Source organism: Marmota flaviventris, chromosome 7, assembly GCF_047511675.1.
Source record: "Marmota flaviventris isolate mMarFla1 chromosome 7, mMarFla1.hap1, whole genome shotgun sequence".
NCBI classification, from domain to species: Eukaryota; Metazoa; Chordata; class Mammalia; order Rodentia; family Sciuridae; genus Marmota; species Marmota flaviventris.
In genome coordinates, this window is record NC_092504.1 from 767,155 (window position 1) to 788,494 (window position 21,340).

The following is a 21,340-nucleotide window of genomic DNA, read 5'->3' on the forward strand; positions in this document are numbered from 1 at the left end:
ATAGTTTTTTAATGTAAAAATGTTGTTTTCATGATTCTGTATCTGGTTTCAGTTCTTTTTCATTTGCTTTTATGTCAGTGTTTAATATACTGGCTACCAGTTATAATCAGGAAAAAAGTCTTGGTAATCTCTTCATTGACAGCACACTCAGCAGAAATTACTGATGTGCAAGCAAACCGTAAAAGGTGCAGCTCTCCAGAAAGCACATTTTGTTGACTGTTTCACTGTCTGAATATTCTTTTCCATGATTCTTGATGAAAGACTCTTTCAATCTTGTAAACATCAGTGTGCACAGTCTCACTACTATGCAGTTTCACATCCTTGGACAGGAAGGCTGGTTCACAGCTAGTGAAAAGCCAGAGGAGTCTGAGTTTTAATGGCTGATAAATCTTACATCCCACAGAGGAGGAAAGCACTTTTCCTTTTTTGCTACTTAAGAATGTGGCAGAAACGTATGCTGAGGTAGCCCAGTCAATCCTTATTTTTTTCTTTTTTTAAAAATTTGGTCTCCGAATATTTCTGGAAGGGTAACATTTCGAAGAAGCCACTGCTGGGACCGGCTTCCACTGCAGTCTCTAATGCTGGGCACCTGGCTGTCCTCTTCCATTGCTTTATCCAGGCACTGATTACTGTTCACATGCTGCAGGGTTAATTTCACTGGGTCATAGTCCCAGAGCTGGTTGCCTTTTAGGTGATGGCACTTGAGCATGGTAACTGGGCCATTAAGTTTGGAAACATCTAAGCAAAGGTCATCTGTTCTAATTTCTTTATTGGCAGTATAAGAGAAAACCTGATTGTCTCCCATACCATGACAATTAAAAATTCCAACTTTTTCATTCTCTTTTCTAGCCATGTTATCTAGACACTGATTTGTTTCCACATTTCATATCTCTCCCAATGAAAAATAGTGACGTGGAATTTGAGAATCAGGGTAAATATTCTCTAGGTACCAAGAAAAAGGTTTGCATTGTAGTTTGTGTCTTAGACCAAGTCTTGATGATATATCCCCATAATCTACCTTTGTAACACCTGGAGAAATTATATAGAAGAAATTCTTGAATTCATCCATCCATACTTCTGCAAGTCATCTGTTATTTTTATTGATAATTTGCCCTGTGCCTCCTGGAAATGTGTATGGGGTAGCCTTCCAAAACACATGTCCAACATGTTTGATGCCTAAGGCTTTGGATATCCCCTGAATGACAGCTGCCTTAAAGGCTGCTCCATTATCACTCTGCAGACTTTGAGGCAACCCAAATCGTGGGATTATTTCCTGTAATAATACCTTGACTACCTCTCCTGCTTGTTCAGTTCAGGAGGGGTAGGCTTCAGTCCATCCAGTAGAAGTATCTATCATAACCAATAAATATTGAAATCCATTACTCTTAGGCATATGGGTAAAATCAAGTTGCCAGTCTTCCCCAGGGAACTGTCCCATCCTTTGTAATCCTGGGGGCTTTTTGGCAGAATTAAGTGGATTATTTCTTTGGCATGTTTCACAGGCTTTGACTATTTGGTGGATAGTCTTTGAAAGATCCTTTCCTTCAAATATCTCTCGGGTTAATTTGAGAGTATTTTCTTCTCCTAGGTGGAATGATTGATGTAAGGTATGTAAAATCTTCCACTGGGAATTAGCAGGAAAATAAAGTTTGTCATCTTTCATTTGAATCCACCCAGAGGATAAAAGAATACCTCCTTTAGATAGTGCCTTGTTAGTTTCCTCCTGGGTGTATTGAAGTCTTATCTATGGGGGAGGGCCTGTCCATATCAAAGGGGCTAAGGTAGTTATCTGTGAATTTCCCTTAGCAGCCTCTTTGGCTTGTTGGTCTGCTAGTCTGTTCTCTTCTGTTATCTCATCTATCCCTTCCTGATGTCCTTGGCAATGAATTACTGCTACCTCTTTGGGTAAATGGACAGCCTCTAGCAGTCTTAAGATTTGCTTATATTTCTTTATAGACATTCCCCCAGTCGTTTGAAATCCTCTGTCCTTCCAAATTGCTGCATGTGCATGCAGGATTAGGTAGGCGTATTTAGGGTCAGTATAAATATTAATTCTCTGTTGTTTCCCTATTTCCAGTGCTCTCATTAGGGCTATCAATTCAGCTAGTTGTGAGCTTGTGCCTGGGAGCAAAGATTGTGCCTCTATGGTGTCATGTAAGGTCACCACGGCATATCCAGCTTTGCGTTCTCCTTGTTCCATAAAGGAACTCCCATCTGTGAACATGGTGAGGTCTGGATTGTATAGGGGAAGGTTTTGAAGGTACTTCCAAGCTGAGTAATTTATAGCTAGGACATGTTGGCAGTCATGTTCAGGATTTCCCTCTAATTTCTCTGGGAGGAAGGTAGCTGGGTTTAAATTATAACAAGTCCTTATTTGAGTTACAGGTCCTTCTAAAAGTAGGGTTTGATATTTTAGAAGGCGATTGTCTGAGAGCCATAGTTCACCTTTTATATTTAAAATTCCTGAGAGATCATGGGAGGTGTAGACTATAAGGTCTCTTCCCAGGGTGATTTTAATTGCCTCAGGGACTAGCAAGGCCACAGCTGCTACTACTCTCAAACAATGAGGCCATCCTGGAGACACTAGATCAAGCTCCTTACTGAGATAAGCTACTGGCTGTTGAACTGGTTCTTTCTTTTGTGTGAACACTCCTAGGGCTATTCCTCTTCTTTCAGTAACAAATATGTTGAATTTTTGTTCAGTGGGTAAGCTGAGGGCAGGGGCTTGGAGTAAGGCCCCTTTCAATGCCTTAAAGGCTTTAATCTGTTCTGGTTCCCATATGAGGGAAGTTGTTCCTTGGCATAGTGTCTCTTTGAGGAGGCCATGGAGAGGTTTAGCTATTTCCCCATATCCAGGGATCCAAAGCCTACAATATCCAGTTATCCCTAGGAAGCCTCTAAGTTGTCTTATGGTTTGAGGTAGAGGATATTGTCCTATAGGGGTTATTCTTTCTGGTCCTAGCTTGCGAGTTCCTTGAGACAGCTGTAATCCTAAATATTGAACTTGTTCTTGGCATAATTGAGCTTTTTTTCTTTGAGACTTTATAACCCTTATCAGCTAAGAAGTTTAAAACTCTTTAGTAGCCTTTTGACATTCTTTTTTAGTAGAGGCACACAAAAGTATGTCATCTACATATTGTAGGACAGTCAGAGATGTCTTATCTCTGAACTCTGTTAAATTCTTAGCTAGGGTTTGGCCAAACAAATGAGGGCTGTCTCTAAAACCTTGGGGTAATACATTCCATGTTAGTTGAGATCCACTATCTGGTTCTTCAAAGGCAAACAGGTATTGTGATTGGGAGTCTAAGGGTATACAACAAAGGCATCCTTTAAATCTAACACAGTAAACTAAGCAGTGGTTGCTGGAATCAGAGATAACAGAGTGTATGGATTAGGAACCATAGGGTGGAGAGAAACAACTACTTCATTAATTATTCTCAGGTCCTGAACTAGTCGCCATTCTCCATTGGGTTTTTGAATTCCTAAAATGGGTGTGTTACATGGGCTATTGCAGGGCACTAAAAGTTTCTGTCTTTTGAGGTTCTGAATGATCTTCAATAAGCCCTTTTTTGCCTCTGGGTGTAGGGGATATTGTCTCTGATGTGGAAAGACAGAAGGGTCCTTTAAGACTATTTTGATTGGAACTGCACTTTTTGCCCTTCCAATTTTGCCTTCAGTAGCCCACACTTCAGGGTTTATATCACATTCTAATAAAGGCAAACATAATGGTCCTCTCAGTCCTAAATTCATTGTAATGGATGTCTGAAGTTTTGAAAGTAAGTCCCTTCCCACTAAAGGGGTAGGACATTCTGGGATTATCAGAAATGCATGAGAAAACATCACCCCACCCCACTCACAACTCAGTGGGGGAGTAAACCTTCTGGTAATAGTCCATCCAGACACCCCTTGTATGGTTACAGTATTAGAGGAAAGGGGTCCGGAATAAGAGGTGAGCAAAGAATAACTGGCGCCAGTATCTAAGAGGACCTCTCGGCTCCCTACAGAGAAGCATACCCGGGGCTCACATGAGGTGATAGGAGTTACGGGAGCCAGAATCGAGCCTGGGCCCCATCAGGCCTGTGTGGAGGAGTCTGGCTTCAAGGACCTACACCCCTGAGGACAGTCACTCTTCCAGTGATTGCCTTGACATTTGGGGCAGGGCCTTTGAGGTGGTCACTTGGTTCTTGGGCAATCCTGTTTGAAATGTCCTTCATCTCCACAATAGAAACAAGTCCCTTTTGTGGATTGAGGAGCATTTCGTCTTCCTCCTTCACCCTGGGAGCTTACTCCTCTAAGAGCAAATACCATCGCTTCAGATTCTTTTTCTGTCTCTGAGCTCTTTCTCCTTTTTTCCCTCTATATCTCTATTATAAAAAACCGAAGTAGCAAGTCAGAGGATGTTATCTAAAGATTGATCAGGGCCATATGCCAATTTTTGTAACTTCCTCCAGATGTCTGGGGCTGACTGAGTGATAAATTTGTCCTTTAAAAGTAATTGGCCCTCTGTGGATTCAGGATCCACAGTGGTGTGTTTTCTCATTGCCTCTCTGAGTTTCTCCATGAAAATAGCGGGCTTTCCTGGGGTCCCTGAATAATTTCTGAAATCTTAGAATAGTTAATGGGTTTTTGCTTGATTCTCCTAAGGGCCTCAAGGATCAACACTTGGAAATGGCTAATTTTCCAAGCATCTTGCTCGTCATTTGGGTCCCACTCAGGATCATTTCTGGGAACTGCCTGTGCTCCAGATGGATAATTGGGTTTGCTCCTAGTCTGGGGAAGAGCAAGGTGTAGGTCATCCCCAAATTCCTTGGCTGCTCTCAGAGTTGCTTCCTTCCCATTGAAAGTCAAGGTCTGGTTGAGTAATAGCATAATATCTTTCCAGGTGAGGTCAAATACCTGGCATAAGTTTCAAAATACCTCAATATATTTATCTGGGTCCTCCAAAAATCTCCCCAAGTCAGTTTTTATATGCCTTAGGTCTTGAAGGGAGAAGGGGGTATGTACTTTGATTGGCCCAAATTCTCCTCCTGGAATCTCCAGGAGAGGTAATATATTTGGTTTGCCTGTTGGGGCAGACACAGAGAGGCCAGGATATGGAGGACAGGAAGGCTATTGTTGCACACCAACAGCAGGTGGAGATTTTGTGGGTCCTCCTGATTCTTTCTCCTCAGTAGGTGAGTCCCCAAGATTTTCTCTCTTCATGGCAGATATCATAGCTAAGACTACTTTACATTGTTGGCATAATTTAGGATTTTCCCTTAGGGCAAAGAAAATCTGAACATAATGCACCTCACACCATTTCCCTTCCCTTTTGCAAAATTTATCAAGCTGTAAAATTGTATTAAAATTGATACTTCCCTCTGGTGGCCAGGTTTTTCCATCAGAGAGTTTGTATTGAGGCTAGGCCTGGTGGCAGAAGAAAATGAGGTGCTTTTTCTTGAGCTTCTGAGGGTCAAATCTATCCCAATTTTTAAATATTCAGGTTAGTGGTGCACCTGGCATATTGGAGAGAGAAGCTCTCATCTGAGTGAGAAGAGAAAAAAACAGGACTCAGGCACCTGTGCTGGAGAAAACTGTTCATCTCCCTAAGCTTGAGCTTCCTAAATGGTCCAGAAAACCTGTCTCTCACCTTGCTTTGCCAAGGGGGTTTCTGATCCCCTTTGGCAAAGTGCTAGGGTCTCAGTTTGCCCTGTGCCAGAGACCCTGGGAGGATTCAGACTTAAGGGCATTACTGCTTGTCCTCCCTGCCACTAAAAACCCACAGCAAAAGAAAATCATGCGCTCTTTTGTTGCCTTTGCTCTGTAGACTAAAGGAACCGCCTAAGGGTGAGGGATATCTACTGGTTGTAAGATAGTGCTTTCTGTCAGAGATTACCGGAGGAGTTGACTCTAAAAATTCCTCCCTCTAGCAGCTTAAAGAGAACACAGCACATTTTAAACATTGGAGCAGTAAAACAGACTAGTGAAAGTTACCTATGCATCTTAGGGAACCTGGGCAGATTTTACTAATAATCCCATGCCTTTCTCTCAGTCCTACAATCTGAATTGCTAACATTTCTGACCTGCGAAGGAAGGGGAGCATCCAAGAGGGAATGGATGCGGGGTTGGGAGTGTTGCATAGCCCTCACAGAGGCAAATGTGATTGGGGCTTTCCCTCAGTGCCATTCATCTACCAATCACCCTAGATACCCCTTAGGGCTGTCGGGAGAGGGCTCAAGAGAAAGGGACCTTAGGAATACATCTGAGTGTAGCCCAGACTGGAATTCCTCAGTTGTTCCAAACTCCTTTCTCCACCTCCATGCATCTGAGGCAGATCGGGATTTAGGGACACTGTGTACTCATGCCAATTGCTCTCCAGGCCCAGACAGAAAACTTGGAAGCAGCTTTGGCAAAACCCAACATGCCTGCTCTGTATTGAATAGGTGATTGAGAAGTGTCTAGGTCGGGAAACCTCTCACCCAAGTCTTGAAGAGCGGCGGCTGCACTAATTGTGTTTAAGTAGCTGTCGGGTGCCCACCTTATCCTCCAGAAAGAAAGAGAGAAAGATGCACCTCAGACAGACACGGGGTGCATAGAGAGGTGCTTACCTCAGTGTAGAATCTCGGTGGGACCTCCAATATGTTACCGCTGTTGACCGGTGACAGGTCCTTGCTTCCCCAATGTTGAAGAAATAACACCAGAGAAGCATGCTGAGGCAAGATCAGAGTGGAAAGTAGAGGCTTTATTAAAGGACAGCAGAAAAGACTTCTCCCAGAGGAAGAAGGGGACCCAAGAGATGGAATCCATTGAAGGGCAAATGTGTTCCCCTTTTTATAGTTTTTTCAGTGACGAAATGTAGGTGGGAAGGCCTGAAAAGTGGGACACAGGTGGGTCAAAGAAGTAATCTGGGCAGGAAGGATTTTTGAGTCAGCATCTTCAAGTTTGCTGGGAGCTGTTCATTAACACTTCTTTGGGATGGGATCTGGGCCTTGGGCTTTTCCCGGACTTCATTAATATTCCAAGAGTTGTTCAGCTTTTCCCGGAATTCATTCTCAACATGGCCTCCATTTTGGATCTTAGTCGATATTAGACTTGATTTACCTAACTACACTGACTACCTAACTTTAAATATAGCAGATATTACATCAGTTTTAGATAACAGTACACCTATTATATGTGTATTAAAGGCCATACTACAGATATTATGTTAATATAAGATGCCATAGTATGAATAACATATTAATATTGTCACATGGCAACTATCATATTACATTTAATGCTCTAGTATGGATATTATATTAGTATTAAAGGTCAGGGAAACTACTGTGTCACTTTAGATTCTCTAGTATGGACAACATATTAGCATTAAAGACAATAAGGCAGCTATTATATTAATTTTAGAGCCCACAGGATGAATATAAAAAACTTAAATGCCACGGGGCAGCTACTAGATCAGTTTTAGGTACTATATATTGGTATCACATTACTATTAGTTTTAAATTTTCAAATATGGATATCATATTAATATTGAAGGCCATAGATGATATAATAAGAATATCATATTAGTATTAAAGACCACAGCTCAGATATTTTATTAGTTTTAGATGCAACAGCATGGATATTCCATTAATATTCAAAGGCACATAGAAACTATTGTATCAGTTTTAGAACAAATAGTATGGATATTATATTAGTATCAAAGGCAACAGGAGCTATTATATTAACAAGTTATATTAGTCTTGAAGCCAAAGTTCAGCTATTATAATAGTTTAAGATGTTATGCTATTAATATTAACTTAATTCAAAGGCCACTGGGCAGCTCTTATGTTAGTTTTAGATGTTATACAATGGAAATATATACTAGTCAGAAAGCCCATAGTGCAGCTTTTTGCAGCTGTTATATTACTGTTGGATGCTACACTACAGAAACTATATTAATATTAAAGGCCACAGGGCAAGTATTATATCAATTTTAGATGCAATAGTATGAATATTATCATAGTTAGAGAACCAAAAGAATCTATTATATTAGTTTTAGATGCTATATTTAGATATCATATGTGTACAAAAGGCCACAGTGCAGCTAATATATTAATAAAAAATGCTATAGTATGGATATTACATCAGTGTTAAAAGCCACTTGGCAGGTATTATATTGATTTTGGATACTATAATATGTATATCATGTTACTGTTAAAGTATTATAGTGTGGCTATCATATAATTGTAAATTTATTATATTATATTATATTTTTAGATACTATAGTATATATATTAACATAATATCCACAAGGCAGACATTAGTTTTACATGGTGTATTATGGGAATAAGTATAGGTCACATAACACCTATTTTATCAGTTTTTGATACTATAGTATGAATGTTATATTAGTATTAAAGACCACAGCATAGCTTTTATATCAAATTTACATGTTATAAGTTTTAAATGCTATATTATGAACATTACATTTAATTAGTATTAAAGTCCACAAGGCAGTTATTATATTAGTTTTAGATACTATTGTTTGGATATTATATCCATATTTAAGGCCACAGGACATATTATATTTGCTTTAGAACTCACAGTATGAATATAATTGAATGCAAAGATCAGCTATTGTATTATTATTACTTGCCACAGGCCAAGTATTATATTCATTTCAGATGCCATGGTATTGATACCACATTCAAGTCAAGGCCTCAGTGCAGCTATTGCATTAGTTGTAGATGCTATCTAATGGGCATCATTTAGCATGAAAGCGACATTGAAACAATTACATTGGTTCTGGAGGCCACAATGTAGATATCATATTAATGTTAAAGGCCACAGAAAATGTATTATATTAGTTTTCCAGGACACAGTTTGGGCAATATGTTAATAATAAAGAAAACAAGTCAGTGATTTGATTAGTTTTAGTTGCAGTAAGATCTACGTCATATGAACACTAAAGTTTCCAGGACAGCTATTATATCAGCATTAGATGCTCTACTAAAGATGTTATATTAATGTTAAAAGCCACAGGGCACTGATAATATCAATTTTCAATGCTATTGTGTGAATATCATGTTAGTATTAAAGATCATGGGGCAGCTCTTATATTAGTTTTATATGTCATAGTATGGATATTATATTGAAATTAAGCTCACAGGGCACTGTTACATTAATTTTAAAATCTATAATATCTATATTGTATAAATTATAAATATTAGAAGAAAGCTATTATATTATTATCAGATACTATAGTATGAATGTTACATGTTATGAGTATTATATTAATACAAAAGGCCACATAGCAGCTATTATATTAGTTTTAGATTATATAATATGGGTATTACATTGGTATGAAAGAGCATATTTTATTAGTTTTATTTTATTAGTTGTAAAATCTATAATATAATCACCACAGGACAGCTATTATATTAGTTTTAAATATAAGACTGATCACAAGTTCAAGACCAGCCTTAGCAACTTAGCGAGGCCCTAAGCAACTTAGTGAGACCCTGTTTCAATTTTTTTTTAAAGTGGGGGTTGGGGCTGCTCAGTGGCAGAGCACTTGCCTTGCAAGTGTGAGGCACTGGGTTTGATCTTAGCACCACATAAAAACAAATAAAGGTATTGAGTCCATATACAACAAAAAAATTTTTTTTAATGGTGGGGGGTGGGGGGCTGGGTATGTAGCTCAGTAGTAAAATGCCCTGCGTTAAATCTCCAATACCCACCCACCCCCCCAAAAAAAAAGTGACTGGTAAAGCTATTAGCAGCTACTATATCAGTTTTAGAAGCTATAGTTGGAGATCATAATGGTATTAAAGTTATTGTATTAGTGATATATTCTACACTATAAATATCATACTAGCATGAAACACCATCATGCAGTTATTTTATTATTTTCAGGTGCTACGGTATGAATACTATATTAGTATTAAAGGCCACAGGACACCTTTTATGCAAGTTGTAGATGCTATATATGGATATCACATTAGAAGCAAAAGCCACAGAGCAGCTATTATATCAGTTTTCTATGCAATATTATTTTTAACATATGATACAAAAGGCCACAGAGCACTATATCAGTTTTTGATGCTTCAGGATAAACATAATAATAATATTAAATACAACAGGGCAGCTATTGTATCACTTTTAGATGCTAGAATATAGATATCATATTAGCTATGAATGCCACAGGGCAGATACGTTATCAGTTTTATTATTTTATTTTATTTTTTATTTTATTATCTTATATTTTATTTTATTTTATTTTTCATTTCATTTCATTTCACTTCATTTCTTTCATGTACCAGGGATTTAACTCAGAGGAACTTGACCACTGAGCTACATCCCAGCCCTATTTTATATTTTATTTAGAGACAGTGTCTCACTGAGTTGCTTAGCACCTTGTTTTTGCTGAAGCTGGCTTTGAATTCTTGATCCTTCTGTCTCAGCCTCCTGAGCCACTGGGATTACAGGCATGTGTCACTGCACCTGGCCCTATATCAGTTTTAGATGCTCTATCATGGATATCATATTAATATCAGAGGCTACAGAGCAGCTGTCATATCAATTTTAAGTGCTATATTAGTCTTAAAGGACACAGGGCAGCCACTTTATCAGTTTTTGATGCTCTACTATGAATCTCATATCAGTATTGAAGGCCATGGAGTGGGAATTATATCACTTTTAGAAGTAACAGTATGGATATTGCATTAGTATTAAAAGCTATGAGGCAGTTAGTTATTATATTGACTTGAAATGCCATTATTTTATTTTATTAATTAATGAATCATTTTGTTACAAAAGGCTACCGTGCAGCTATTTTAATAGTTTTGGAAGCTAGAGCATGGATATTATATTAACATTAAAGGCCAAAGGGAAGCTAGTATATTAATTTTACATGCTGTTCTATGGATATCAAATAATATTAAAACCACAGGCAGTTATTATATTAGCTTAAGATGCAATAGGATGGGTATTACATCAATATTAAAAGCCACAGGGCATGTATTATATTTCTTTCAGATGTTATAGTATATATATTATATTGATCTTAAAGGTCACAGGGAAGCTAAGTATTAAGTTTTAGAGTTTATACTATGGATAGATGTTAGTATTAAAGACAACAGGGCAGAGGCTGAGGTTGTGGCTCAGTGGTAGAGCACTTGCTGAGCAAGTGCAGGGCCCTGGGTTTAACCCTCAGCACCACATAAAAATAAAAAAAATAAAGACAACAGGGCAACTATTATATTATTTACAATGATAAAGTATGGATACTACATTAAAATTATAGGCCACAGGGTTGCTATTTTATTAGTTTTAAATGCTGTAGTATGGATATCATAAAAGAATTGAAGATCACAGAGGAGGTATTGTATTCATTTGAGATGCTGTAGTATGTGTTGGGAATCACCCCAGCTCCAAAGACTAACCTCCCCATCCCCCAAGAAGAGCTGTCCAATGATGAGTCCTGCTGACTCACATGATCCTTACCCACCAATCAGAACTTCCCCATCACCATCCAATGGTGAGTCCTGCTGACTCATATGATCCTTACCCACCAATCAGAAAGCACCCCATGCCAGCTGCCAAAACCATTAAACTGTTAAACTGTTCAACCATCAGACCATCCTGGCTCTATAAATATGCAGAGCTGCCTCAATAAACTGGCATTTTCTCCAATGGCAAGCCTTGATCGTTCTTTTTGGTGCCCAAACCCGGAAAGGGGAATTACTCGCTGCTCGAGGGCCCCCTCTCTCAAGGCTTGCCATCCTTGTCCACTCTTTCAAGTGCTGCTACTCACACAACCCTGGTTCTTCAGTAGGTGAGTTCCCCTATCGGGTATCCAACTTCAGATGAGCTATGCAGGGGCTTAGACCATGATCATCCAGCAAACCTCTGATGCCCAATCTGGAGGAGAGAATGCACCCCACCATGACCTTCATGGTCATGGTGGACTCTCTGGAACCCAGTTAGTGAGCAGGAGGTACTGAGGGGTGGAAGAACAGGCACTTTTCTCTCTCTCTCTCTCTCTCTCTCTCTCTCTCTCTCTCTCTCTCTCTCTCTCTCCCTCCCTCCCTCCCTCCCTCCCTTGTCCCTCTCCTGACCTATGGGGGCCTCTTCTTCCCTCCCTGCAGACTCCCCCTTACAATCAAAGTCAGTGGCCCCCAGGATGATCCCTAGATCCCACAATGCTCAGAGATCTGTTTAACTTCTGTGAGCGCTCAAAAAAGTGGAAGGAGATCCCCTATGTTGAGGCTTTTTCTCTTCTTCATTCTCACCCCGACCTATTCAGCAGATGAACCCCCTCCCTACCGACCTCCCCTGTCGGCTCTGTCCAGCCCCTCAGGTGTTCCCCCTGACTCAGCCGACACCTTTAGTTCCCCCCAAACTAGGCCCTGCTCCCTAGTCCCATAAACCATGGCCCCCTTAAGAGAGGTTGCTGGGCCTGAGGGCATTATCTGGGTACATGTCCCATTCTCTATGAATGACCTCACACAACTTGAGTGAAGGTTGGGCTCATTCACCACAGAAGAGAGTTTCAATGGGTCCTCCAGGCTTATAGCCTCACTTATATGTTATTGGCTAATACTCTCCTTCTTGAGGAATGTACCAGAGTCTGGGAACTTGCCAGAGCCCGTGCCGATGAAACTCACCGAGTTAATCCCAATCACCCTCTGGGGCCACTTGCTGCCCCAGATCAAACTCCCAACTGGGGATTATAATACACAAGCTGGCATACAGAGTAGGGACCAATTCTCTGCATGTATTATTGCTGGGCTCAAAAAAGCAGCACGTAAGGCCATCAATTTCCAAAAATTACAAAACACCCCATCGGAATTTCTGGATTGGCTTATGAAAGCCCTTCAGCAGTAACCTAGATCCCAAAACCCCAGATGGCCGTCAATTTTCTTATGACATATTTCCTCTCGCAGAGCTACCCCGACATCTGGGCCAAACTAAAAAAGCTCGAACAAGGCCCTGCCTCCCCCAGACTGAGAAATTTCAGATGCTTGCCCAGGCCCTGCAGGGTGCTTCCTCGGGTCACCACCAATCACCGAAAACCCCCCTGGCACCTGCTTCAAGTGTGGCAAGGAGGGACATTGGTCCAGGGCATGCCCTGCACCATGCACTCTGGGTACCCCATGCCCTAAATGTCAACAACAAGGTCATTGGGGCTCTAACTGTCCTAGATCCCATAGGAGGCCTATGGCCAGGGAACCCTCTGACCTTCTGGGCATGGCAATCAGTTGACGAAACCTTGAGTCCTTGTCCCCGGCTGTAACGAGACAGGAACCCAGGGTATGGATTCAGGTGGATGGGCACAAGGTTGACTTTCTCCTTGACACCAGGGATACCTTCTCAGTCCGGACAGAATTCTAGGGGCAAACAGTGCCGTCCACCTCTCCTATTGTCAGGGTAGGAGGAAAGACCATTTATCCAAGAAAGACTCCCCTATTACTCTGTTCCATAGACAACTTCCCATTCTCTCAGATGTTCCTAGTTATGCCCCAATGTCCAGTTCCTTTGCTCGGCCGAGATATTCTCTCTAAATTCAATACAACAATCAACATCTGGGCTCCTGGCATCAGTCAGGCCCCACAATCAGCCTGTTCATCTTTTCAGGCCCTTTTGGCAGAAGACTGGCCATTCTGCTCCACTTGTGAGGCTGACATGAAATACCATACTAACCTGGTTGACCCGATTGTATGGGATACCCACACCCCCTCCACCATTTCCTGCCCACCAGTTAACATCTTCCCCAATCAGGCTCAATACCCCCTGTCCACAAAAGCTCTTCTGTGCCTACAACCTATTATTCAGGACCTTCTTAGCAAGGGGTACCTCCATCCTGCTCATTCCCCTTACTCCCATACTAGCGGTAAAAAAGCCCAACGGGTCCTACCTACAACTCATCAACACCTCCGTTAGGCCCATACATCCTTTGGTTCCCAACCCATACACCCTGCTATCTCAGATCCCCCACACTGCCACCCACTTCTCAGTCATAGATTTAAAGGATAAATCTTTTTGCCTTTAACCTAGACTGTCCTTCCTCAGGGATTTCAAGATAGTCCACACCACTTTGGACAAACCTTGGCCTCCAACCTCCAATCTTTTCACCCCCAGTGCCCCAAATCCACCCTCTTGCAATATGTTGATTATCGTCTGGCAAATCTCTTTGCCCACCTGCGGGGAGGAAAACACCTCACCACAGCCTTTAAGGCTGTGGTGGCCTCAGGGACTCCTTCCTTGGGCAGATTCGAAAGTCCTAGTCCTCTCATCTTTAAGACTCAGCCGCTACAGAGACGCTTACCCTCCCCTTCTTCTCCCCTCTTTCCAGCCCTAGGAGTATCCAGCCTCTCCAGGAGGGGTCCTGAAAAGCCTTGGCCAAGGTCTCCCACAGCTCCGGCTCCATCCAGGATGAGAGCTTCGACTGTCAGTATTCAGTGATGACCAATCTCTGCAGCTCGAAACTGCCACTTAGGCACTCCTGATGTTTTGGCTCTAGCAAGGACACCCCTTTTGCCAATAAATCAGTCTCCTCCTTCTCTGCATCCTCTTCCCTCCTCCTTACATGGGTAATGTGTCCTCTCTGCTGGTCAACTCTCCCCTACAATGCCTCTTGGATCAAATATAGCACCCAGGCCTGGCCCACTTATCCCTTAGACAACCAAGGCAGATGGCCCCTTTTTGGGTCCCTGGATCCCTCCATTCTAAGGGATTTCCAGGCTTTCTTCTTGCTCCAATCCAGTCCTGCTCTCTGCACCTCTTGCAAACCTCTACAAATTCTTCTAGCCCATCCAAAGGGCGCTCAACAGATGACACAGTTCTCCTACTTAATTTCTTGGCCTTAAAGGGATATCAGGCCTCTCCACAAAAGGCCCAAATAGCATGTATCTAGGGTTCTCTATCTCTCAAGGGAAAAAGGCCATTACAGTAGACAGAAAACAGCTAATTTTGTCTATACCTACACCAAAGACCAAAGATGACTCTCCTTCTTGGGTTTGGCTGGGTACTTCAGGGCCTGGATTACTTTTGAATTTCTCCCTCCTTGCCAGGCCACTATATAATCTAGCTGAGGGCCCCCAAGATGAACCCCTACCCTCAGCAGTAGGGAAGCCCTTTACAAAAAGACCCTCCTCTGGGCACCCGCCCTGCATCTCCCTGACCTCTCCTGACCCATCACCCCCCATGTATTTGAAAAACAGGGACAAAGTCTGGGTGTTCTGGGTCAGGAATATGGCCCCACATTTGAACTAGTGGCCTACCTATCCAAACAGTTCAACCCCACCATCAGGAGCTGGCCCCCATGCCTCAGAGCCCTAGCAGCAGCCCATGACCTCCAGAAAGAAGCACACAAGCTTACCTTTGGCTCCCTGCTAACCATCTCATCTCCTCAACATCTAAAGGATTTTCTCACTTACAAGGGGCTACAGTCACTTCCTCCTTCCAGGGTTCTATCCCTCTTTGTTTCTCCTTGAAAATCCCTCCATCTCTTTTCAGCCCTGCTCCCCATTAAACCCTGCCTCCCTCCTCCCATCTTCTCCCTCACAAGATCCCATCCACAAATGCCTGGAGGTATTATAGACGATTTTACCCTGCCCTACCATCATTTCTGAGGGACCTCTACCCTCTTCTGACCTTGTCTGGTTCTCAAATGGTAGCTCCTTTATATAAGAAGGGGTTAAAGTAGCGGGGAATGCTGTCCTTTCCCTCTCATCCATCATAGAGGCCAAACCTCTCCCACCCAATACCACCAACCAACAAACTGAACTCATAGCTGCCACAAGGGCATGCAAGCTAGCAGAGAGAAAAACCCTCTCCCTATATACAGATCTCCCACGCAGCCTTTTGGAAGAAAGGGGGCTATTGACCACCAGAGGGATGGCAGTCATCAATTCCACACTTATTTCTGGCCTACTATGAGCCTCCAGGCTGTCTTCCCAACTGGGAATGATCCATTGCAAGGCCCACCAAACTAACTCCTCCCTTACTACTATAGGGAATTCCAAGGCCAATCAAGCGGCCTGATCAGCTGCCCTACAGAGCTTTACCTCCTCTCCTCTACTCTTCATTACCACTGGGTATTGACCCAAAGATCCCCAACAACTCTTCCAGTTTCTTCACTCTCTATTCCATTCTAGTCCACAGAGTCTCACTACTTTTCTTCACTCCTTTTTCACCCTTTCCCCACACAATAAGACCCTCCTACAACAGATCACTTCCTCTTGTCAGATCTGCCAGAGAACCAACACCAATACTCCATTAAAACCTAAACCTTTCCCTTCTCATCAGGCCAGCGGTCATACCTCAGCTGCAGACTGGAAGATTGATTTCACCAACATCCCCCAAGTAAAAAACAAGCCTTTCCCACTTCTAACAAGCAGGCCTCTATGGTAGTTGACTCACATAATCCCCTGTTTCGGGAATGCCCATTTCTATCCAATCAGACAATGGCCCAGAATTCACCTCACAGATAACTCAGGGACTGGCTCATGCGCTATCACTCCCTTGGCATTTCCATTGCCCTTACCACCCCCAGGCTTCTGGAATGGTTGAAAGGATCAACCGGTCCCTTAAAGAGACCCTCACCAAGCTCACCATGGAATTAAGCCTGGACTGGGTAAAGGTGCTCCCCTTGGCTTTATTGTGCATTAGGGCCTTGCCAAAGAAGCCTTCTAATCTCTCACCTTTCTAAGTCATGTATGGCTGTCCCCTCATTCCTCCCAGACTGCCTACAGAACCCCTACCCATCTCTGAAACCTATGCCTGCCCCTCCTCTTCCATCTACGTTCTGAACTCTGGTACTATCAAGACTGCCTCCTTCCTGACCCCAGTCTCTCTCAAAACCCTACCTCTTTAACACCTGTCAACTTGTTTACTATTGCCCACCAGGGGAAAAGCCCCCTCTAAGACCAAAATGGGAGGGTCCTGCTCAGGTGATTATGTGCACTCCCTTGGCTGCCAAACTCAGACTACCTAAAAACCAACTTACCCCATGGATTCATATTTCCAGGCTTAAGCCCGGAACTCCTACACCTTCATCAGAAGAGCCAATGATCATCACCTGTCATTAGGTACTTTTGTTAATGCTCCCTCTCATTTCTGGCCCCTCTTGCATTCTCTCTTCACCCTATGTCTGAAGATTCAAGGCAAGTGACCCTAAGGGCCCCCTCCAGCCAGACTCCCCCACACTTGCTTGAATCTGGCCGGTAGTGGGACAGTTGTGTGTTGTCCTTCTGACAATCCACTTAGGTGTCCAGAGCATGGTGACCCCTGAATAAGTGTGATCATAAGAGAGCACTTTACCAGTTGCCTTCTGGGCCTAAGGAGGAAAATGTGTGTTTTGTTTACCCTCCCAGTTTTGTAAGAATTTCAAGTATCAGTATTTAAAGTTGAGGTGTTTCACATAAAACCTGGAGAGATCTGACTTCTCTCAAAGGGAAATACGGAAACAATGGGCCACCGTCCTCCCTTGGCCACCTTCGAGAAAGGCAAAGAAAGAAGCAAGCTGGTACACCCAGGTAGGAGAAAGTTTGAAGAGCAGCCTTAATAGAGAGGAGAGGGAGCTAGATTGGACTAGGAATAAAGAGTGGAATTGAGGGTGTTAGGTGCAGGACAGGCTGGGCTGGTCTGCAGGGCATGCCAAACAAAGTTAGCTGCAGAATGACCTGGCTTCTCAAACCCTCTGTCTGGTTCTTTATCACCTGTTTGCTTCAAGCCCAAACACCCAAGCCCCCGCTCAAGGCTGAACACTCAACCCCCCACTCAAGGTTGAATATTTAACCCCCTTTGTGCCAACAAGGCAGCTTGCAGACCCAGAGACCCCATTAGATTTGGGTTATAAAAACTCCCTGTGCCTGTTCCTTCCCCCTATCATAAAGTTCATTTAGACTCAGGTGGGTAAAATTTCTAATCAAGCTTTTAACCAGCTTCTCCTCAAGAATTACAAATTCCTAGCTACTGATGATACTTCCAGTCGAGACCTATGCCAAATGGACTGACATCATCATGGATCTGTGGTGGCAAGGAACCTTCATTGATACCGGTCTTCTCTTCCCTCCTGTGGGGGCTCCTTACTTCCCTTCTCTCTTTCTCCCACACCACCCCATCTCAGCAAGAAGCAGCCAGAATGAGTCGATGCCCACTCTCATTTAATAACAAAGAGTGGGGAATGTTGGGAGTCCCCCCAGCTACAAAGACTAACCTCCCCATCCCCTGAGAAGAGCCATCCAATGGTGAGTCCTGCTGACTCACATGATCCTTACCCACCAATCAGAAAGCACCCCATGCCAGCTGCCAAAACCGTTTAACTGTTTCAACCATCAGACCATCCCCGGCTCTATAAATATGCAGAGCTGCCTCAGTAAACGTGCATTTTCTCCAACAGCAAGCCTTGATCGTTCTTTCAGTATGGATGTTATATAGTATTAAAAAGCCACAGGGCAATATCATTTCAGTTTTTTTAAAAGAGAGAGAGAGAGAGAGAGAGAGAGAGAGAATTTTTAATAATTATTTTTTAGTTTTCGGTGGACACAACATCTTTGTTTTTGTATGTGGTGCTTAGGATCGAACCCGGGTCGCACGCATGCCAGGCAAGCACGCTACCGCTTGAGCCACATCCCCAACCCTCATTTCAGTTTTAGGGGGCATGGTGTTGATATTATTAAAGGCCATAGATGCTAGTACAACTAATATAATACAGCTAGTATATTAGCATTAGATGCTATATGTGGATATTGTATTAATATGAAAGGCCACAGGAAAGCTATAATATTACCTTAAGAGGCCACAGTATGGTTATAATATTAACAATAGTATCACAGGAAGCTCCTACAGTACTTTAAGATGCTGTAGTATACACACTGTATTAGTATTAAAGTCCAGGCAGGCAGTGGCACATTCCTGTAATCCTAGTGAGTTAAGAAGCTAAGGCAGGAGGATTATAAGTTCAAGACCAGCCTCAGCAACTTAGTGAGTCCCCAAGCAATTTATCAAGACCCTGTATCAAAATAAATAAAAAAATTTAAAAAGGGCTGGGGATAGGGTTAAATGCCCCTAGTTTCAATTCCTAGTACCAAAAACAATGTATTAAAGTCAAAACTTCAGTTATTATATTAGTTCTATATGCTATATTATATATATCCTATTAGTATTAAGCTATTATATTCATTTTAGGTACTATAGTTTGGATATCATATTACTATTAAAGGCCAGAGCTGTAGGCATTTAGTTAAATTATATTAACTTTAGATGCTATAGTTGGATATCATAATAGTATCAAAGTTCACAGGGCAGCTATTATATTACTTTTAGAAGACTTAGTATGGAGATTTTATTAAATTTAAGGCTAAAGGCCATAGGACTGATATTATATCCATTTTAAATGCTATATTATAGATATCATATTAAATGGATATCATATTAAAGGCCACAGAGTAGCTATCATATCAATTTAAGATGCTATAATAAGGATGTCATATTGGTATTAAAGGATACAGGGCAGCTATTATATCAGTTTTGTCCCAATCAGCACCTGTTCCTGAGTCACCATGCCAATCGGCACCTACCACGTCACCAAAGCAACCCTTCTTAAGCTGAAGCTTGCAGACTCACGCTGCTGCTTTCTTCCTCTCCTTTTCTGTATTCTTCCTTTCCTTTTCTGCTCTCTTCCTCTCCTTTTCTTCCCCTTCAGGCAGCCCCCCAATAAAATCTCTTGGTTGAATTTCCATCTCGAGTGTGTCATTTGCCTTTCATTGGATATAGTTTGGATATTTTATTAACATTATAATAACAGGGAAGTTATTATATTAATTTTAAATGCTGTGTATGGAAAATGTAATAGTATTAAAACCTCAGGGCAGTTATTATATTAGTTGTACTTGCAATATTATGAACATTACATCAATATTAAAGCCACAGAGCAGCTATTATATTAATGTAGATGCTGTAGTATGGATACTAATACGAAAGGCTACAGGAGAGCTATACTATCCTATTCTGCAGCCACAGTATGCATATATTAATACTAAATGCCACAGAGAAGTTTTTACAGTACTGAAAATGCTACAGTAAACATACTACATTAGTATTAAAGGCTAAAGTTTAGTTATCATATTAGTTTTAGATAGTATTATGGATATCATAATAGTATTGGCAGCTATTATATAAGATTCAGATGCTACATTATGGAGAATTTATTAATATTAATGGCCAAAGGGCAGCTGTCTTATCAGTTTTAGATGTCAAAACAGGTAATCAAATTAGTACTAATGGCTGCAGGACAGCTATTATATTAGTATTAAGACCACAGGGGAGATATTATATTGATTTTAGATGATAGAGTATATATATCTTATTTGTATTCAAGGATACAGGGCAGCTATTATATCACTTTTAGATGCTACACTAAGCAGTTTTAGATGTTCTACTAGTATGATATCACATTAGTATTAAAGGCATCATGGCAACTATTTGTTTTAGGTGATGCAGTATGTATATAATTTAGTGTTAAGACTACAGTACAGCTATTATATTAATTCAGATGCTACAGAATGATATTATACTAATATTAAAGGTCACAGGGCAGCTATTTTATCAGCTTAAGATGACATAATATGAATATCATATTAGTATTATATTATATTATTAAAGGCCACAGGGCAGCTCTTATATTAGCTTTGAATAGTATAGGATGGATATTTTGTTAGTTTTGAAGATCTCAGAGCAGCCATTATATCAGTTTTAGATGTTCTAGCATGGATATCATATTAATATTAAAGGCCCAGGTCAAGAATTATGTCACTTTTAGGTGTTCAAGTATGAATAACATGTTAGTATTAAAGTCAACATGACAGTTGATATATTAATTTCAATAGTATAGCATAAATATCATTAGTTTAATGGCTACAAAGCAAATATTATACTAGCTTAATGTATTATAATATAAATATCATGCTAATATTTTTTAAATTTTTATTAGTTATTGATAGACCTTTATTCATTTATTTATTTACATGTAGACATTTATTCATTTATTATTGTTTATATGAAAATCAAACCCAGTGCCTCACACATGCTAGGAAAGTGCATTACCACTGAGCTTCAACCCCAGCATATCATGCTAATGTTAAAGGCTTCAGAGTACCTGTTCATCAGTTTCAGATTCTATATCATATATATTAAATATTAAAATCCACCAGAGAGTTAAGTTATTATATTGGTTTCACAAGCTATAGAAAAGGTGTCATATTAATATTAAAGGCCACAATGTAATATCTATTACATTGGGCTTAGAGGCCATAACATGGATATCATATTAGTATTAAAAGCTACAGGGGAGCTACTATATTAGTTTTAGATGCCA

At 41.2% G+C, this 21,340-nt stretch overlaps 1 pseudogene; it reads right to left on the minus strand.

Moving 5' to 3' along the window:
* Positions 1-346: 346 nt before the first annotated feature.
* On the minus strand, positions 347-19,706 carry LOC139706479 (polypeptide N-acetylgalactosaminyltransferase 1 pseudogene; annotated as a pseudogene).
* Between the last annotated feature and the right edge of the window lie 1,634 nt (positions 19,707-21,340).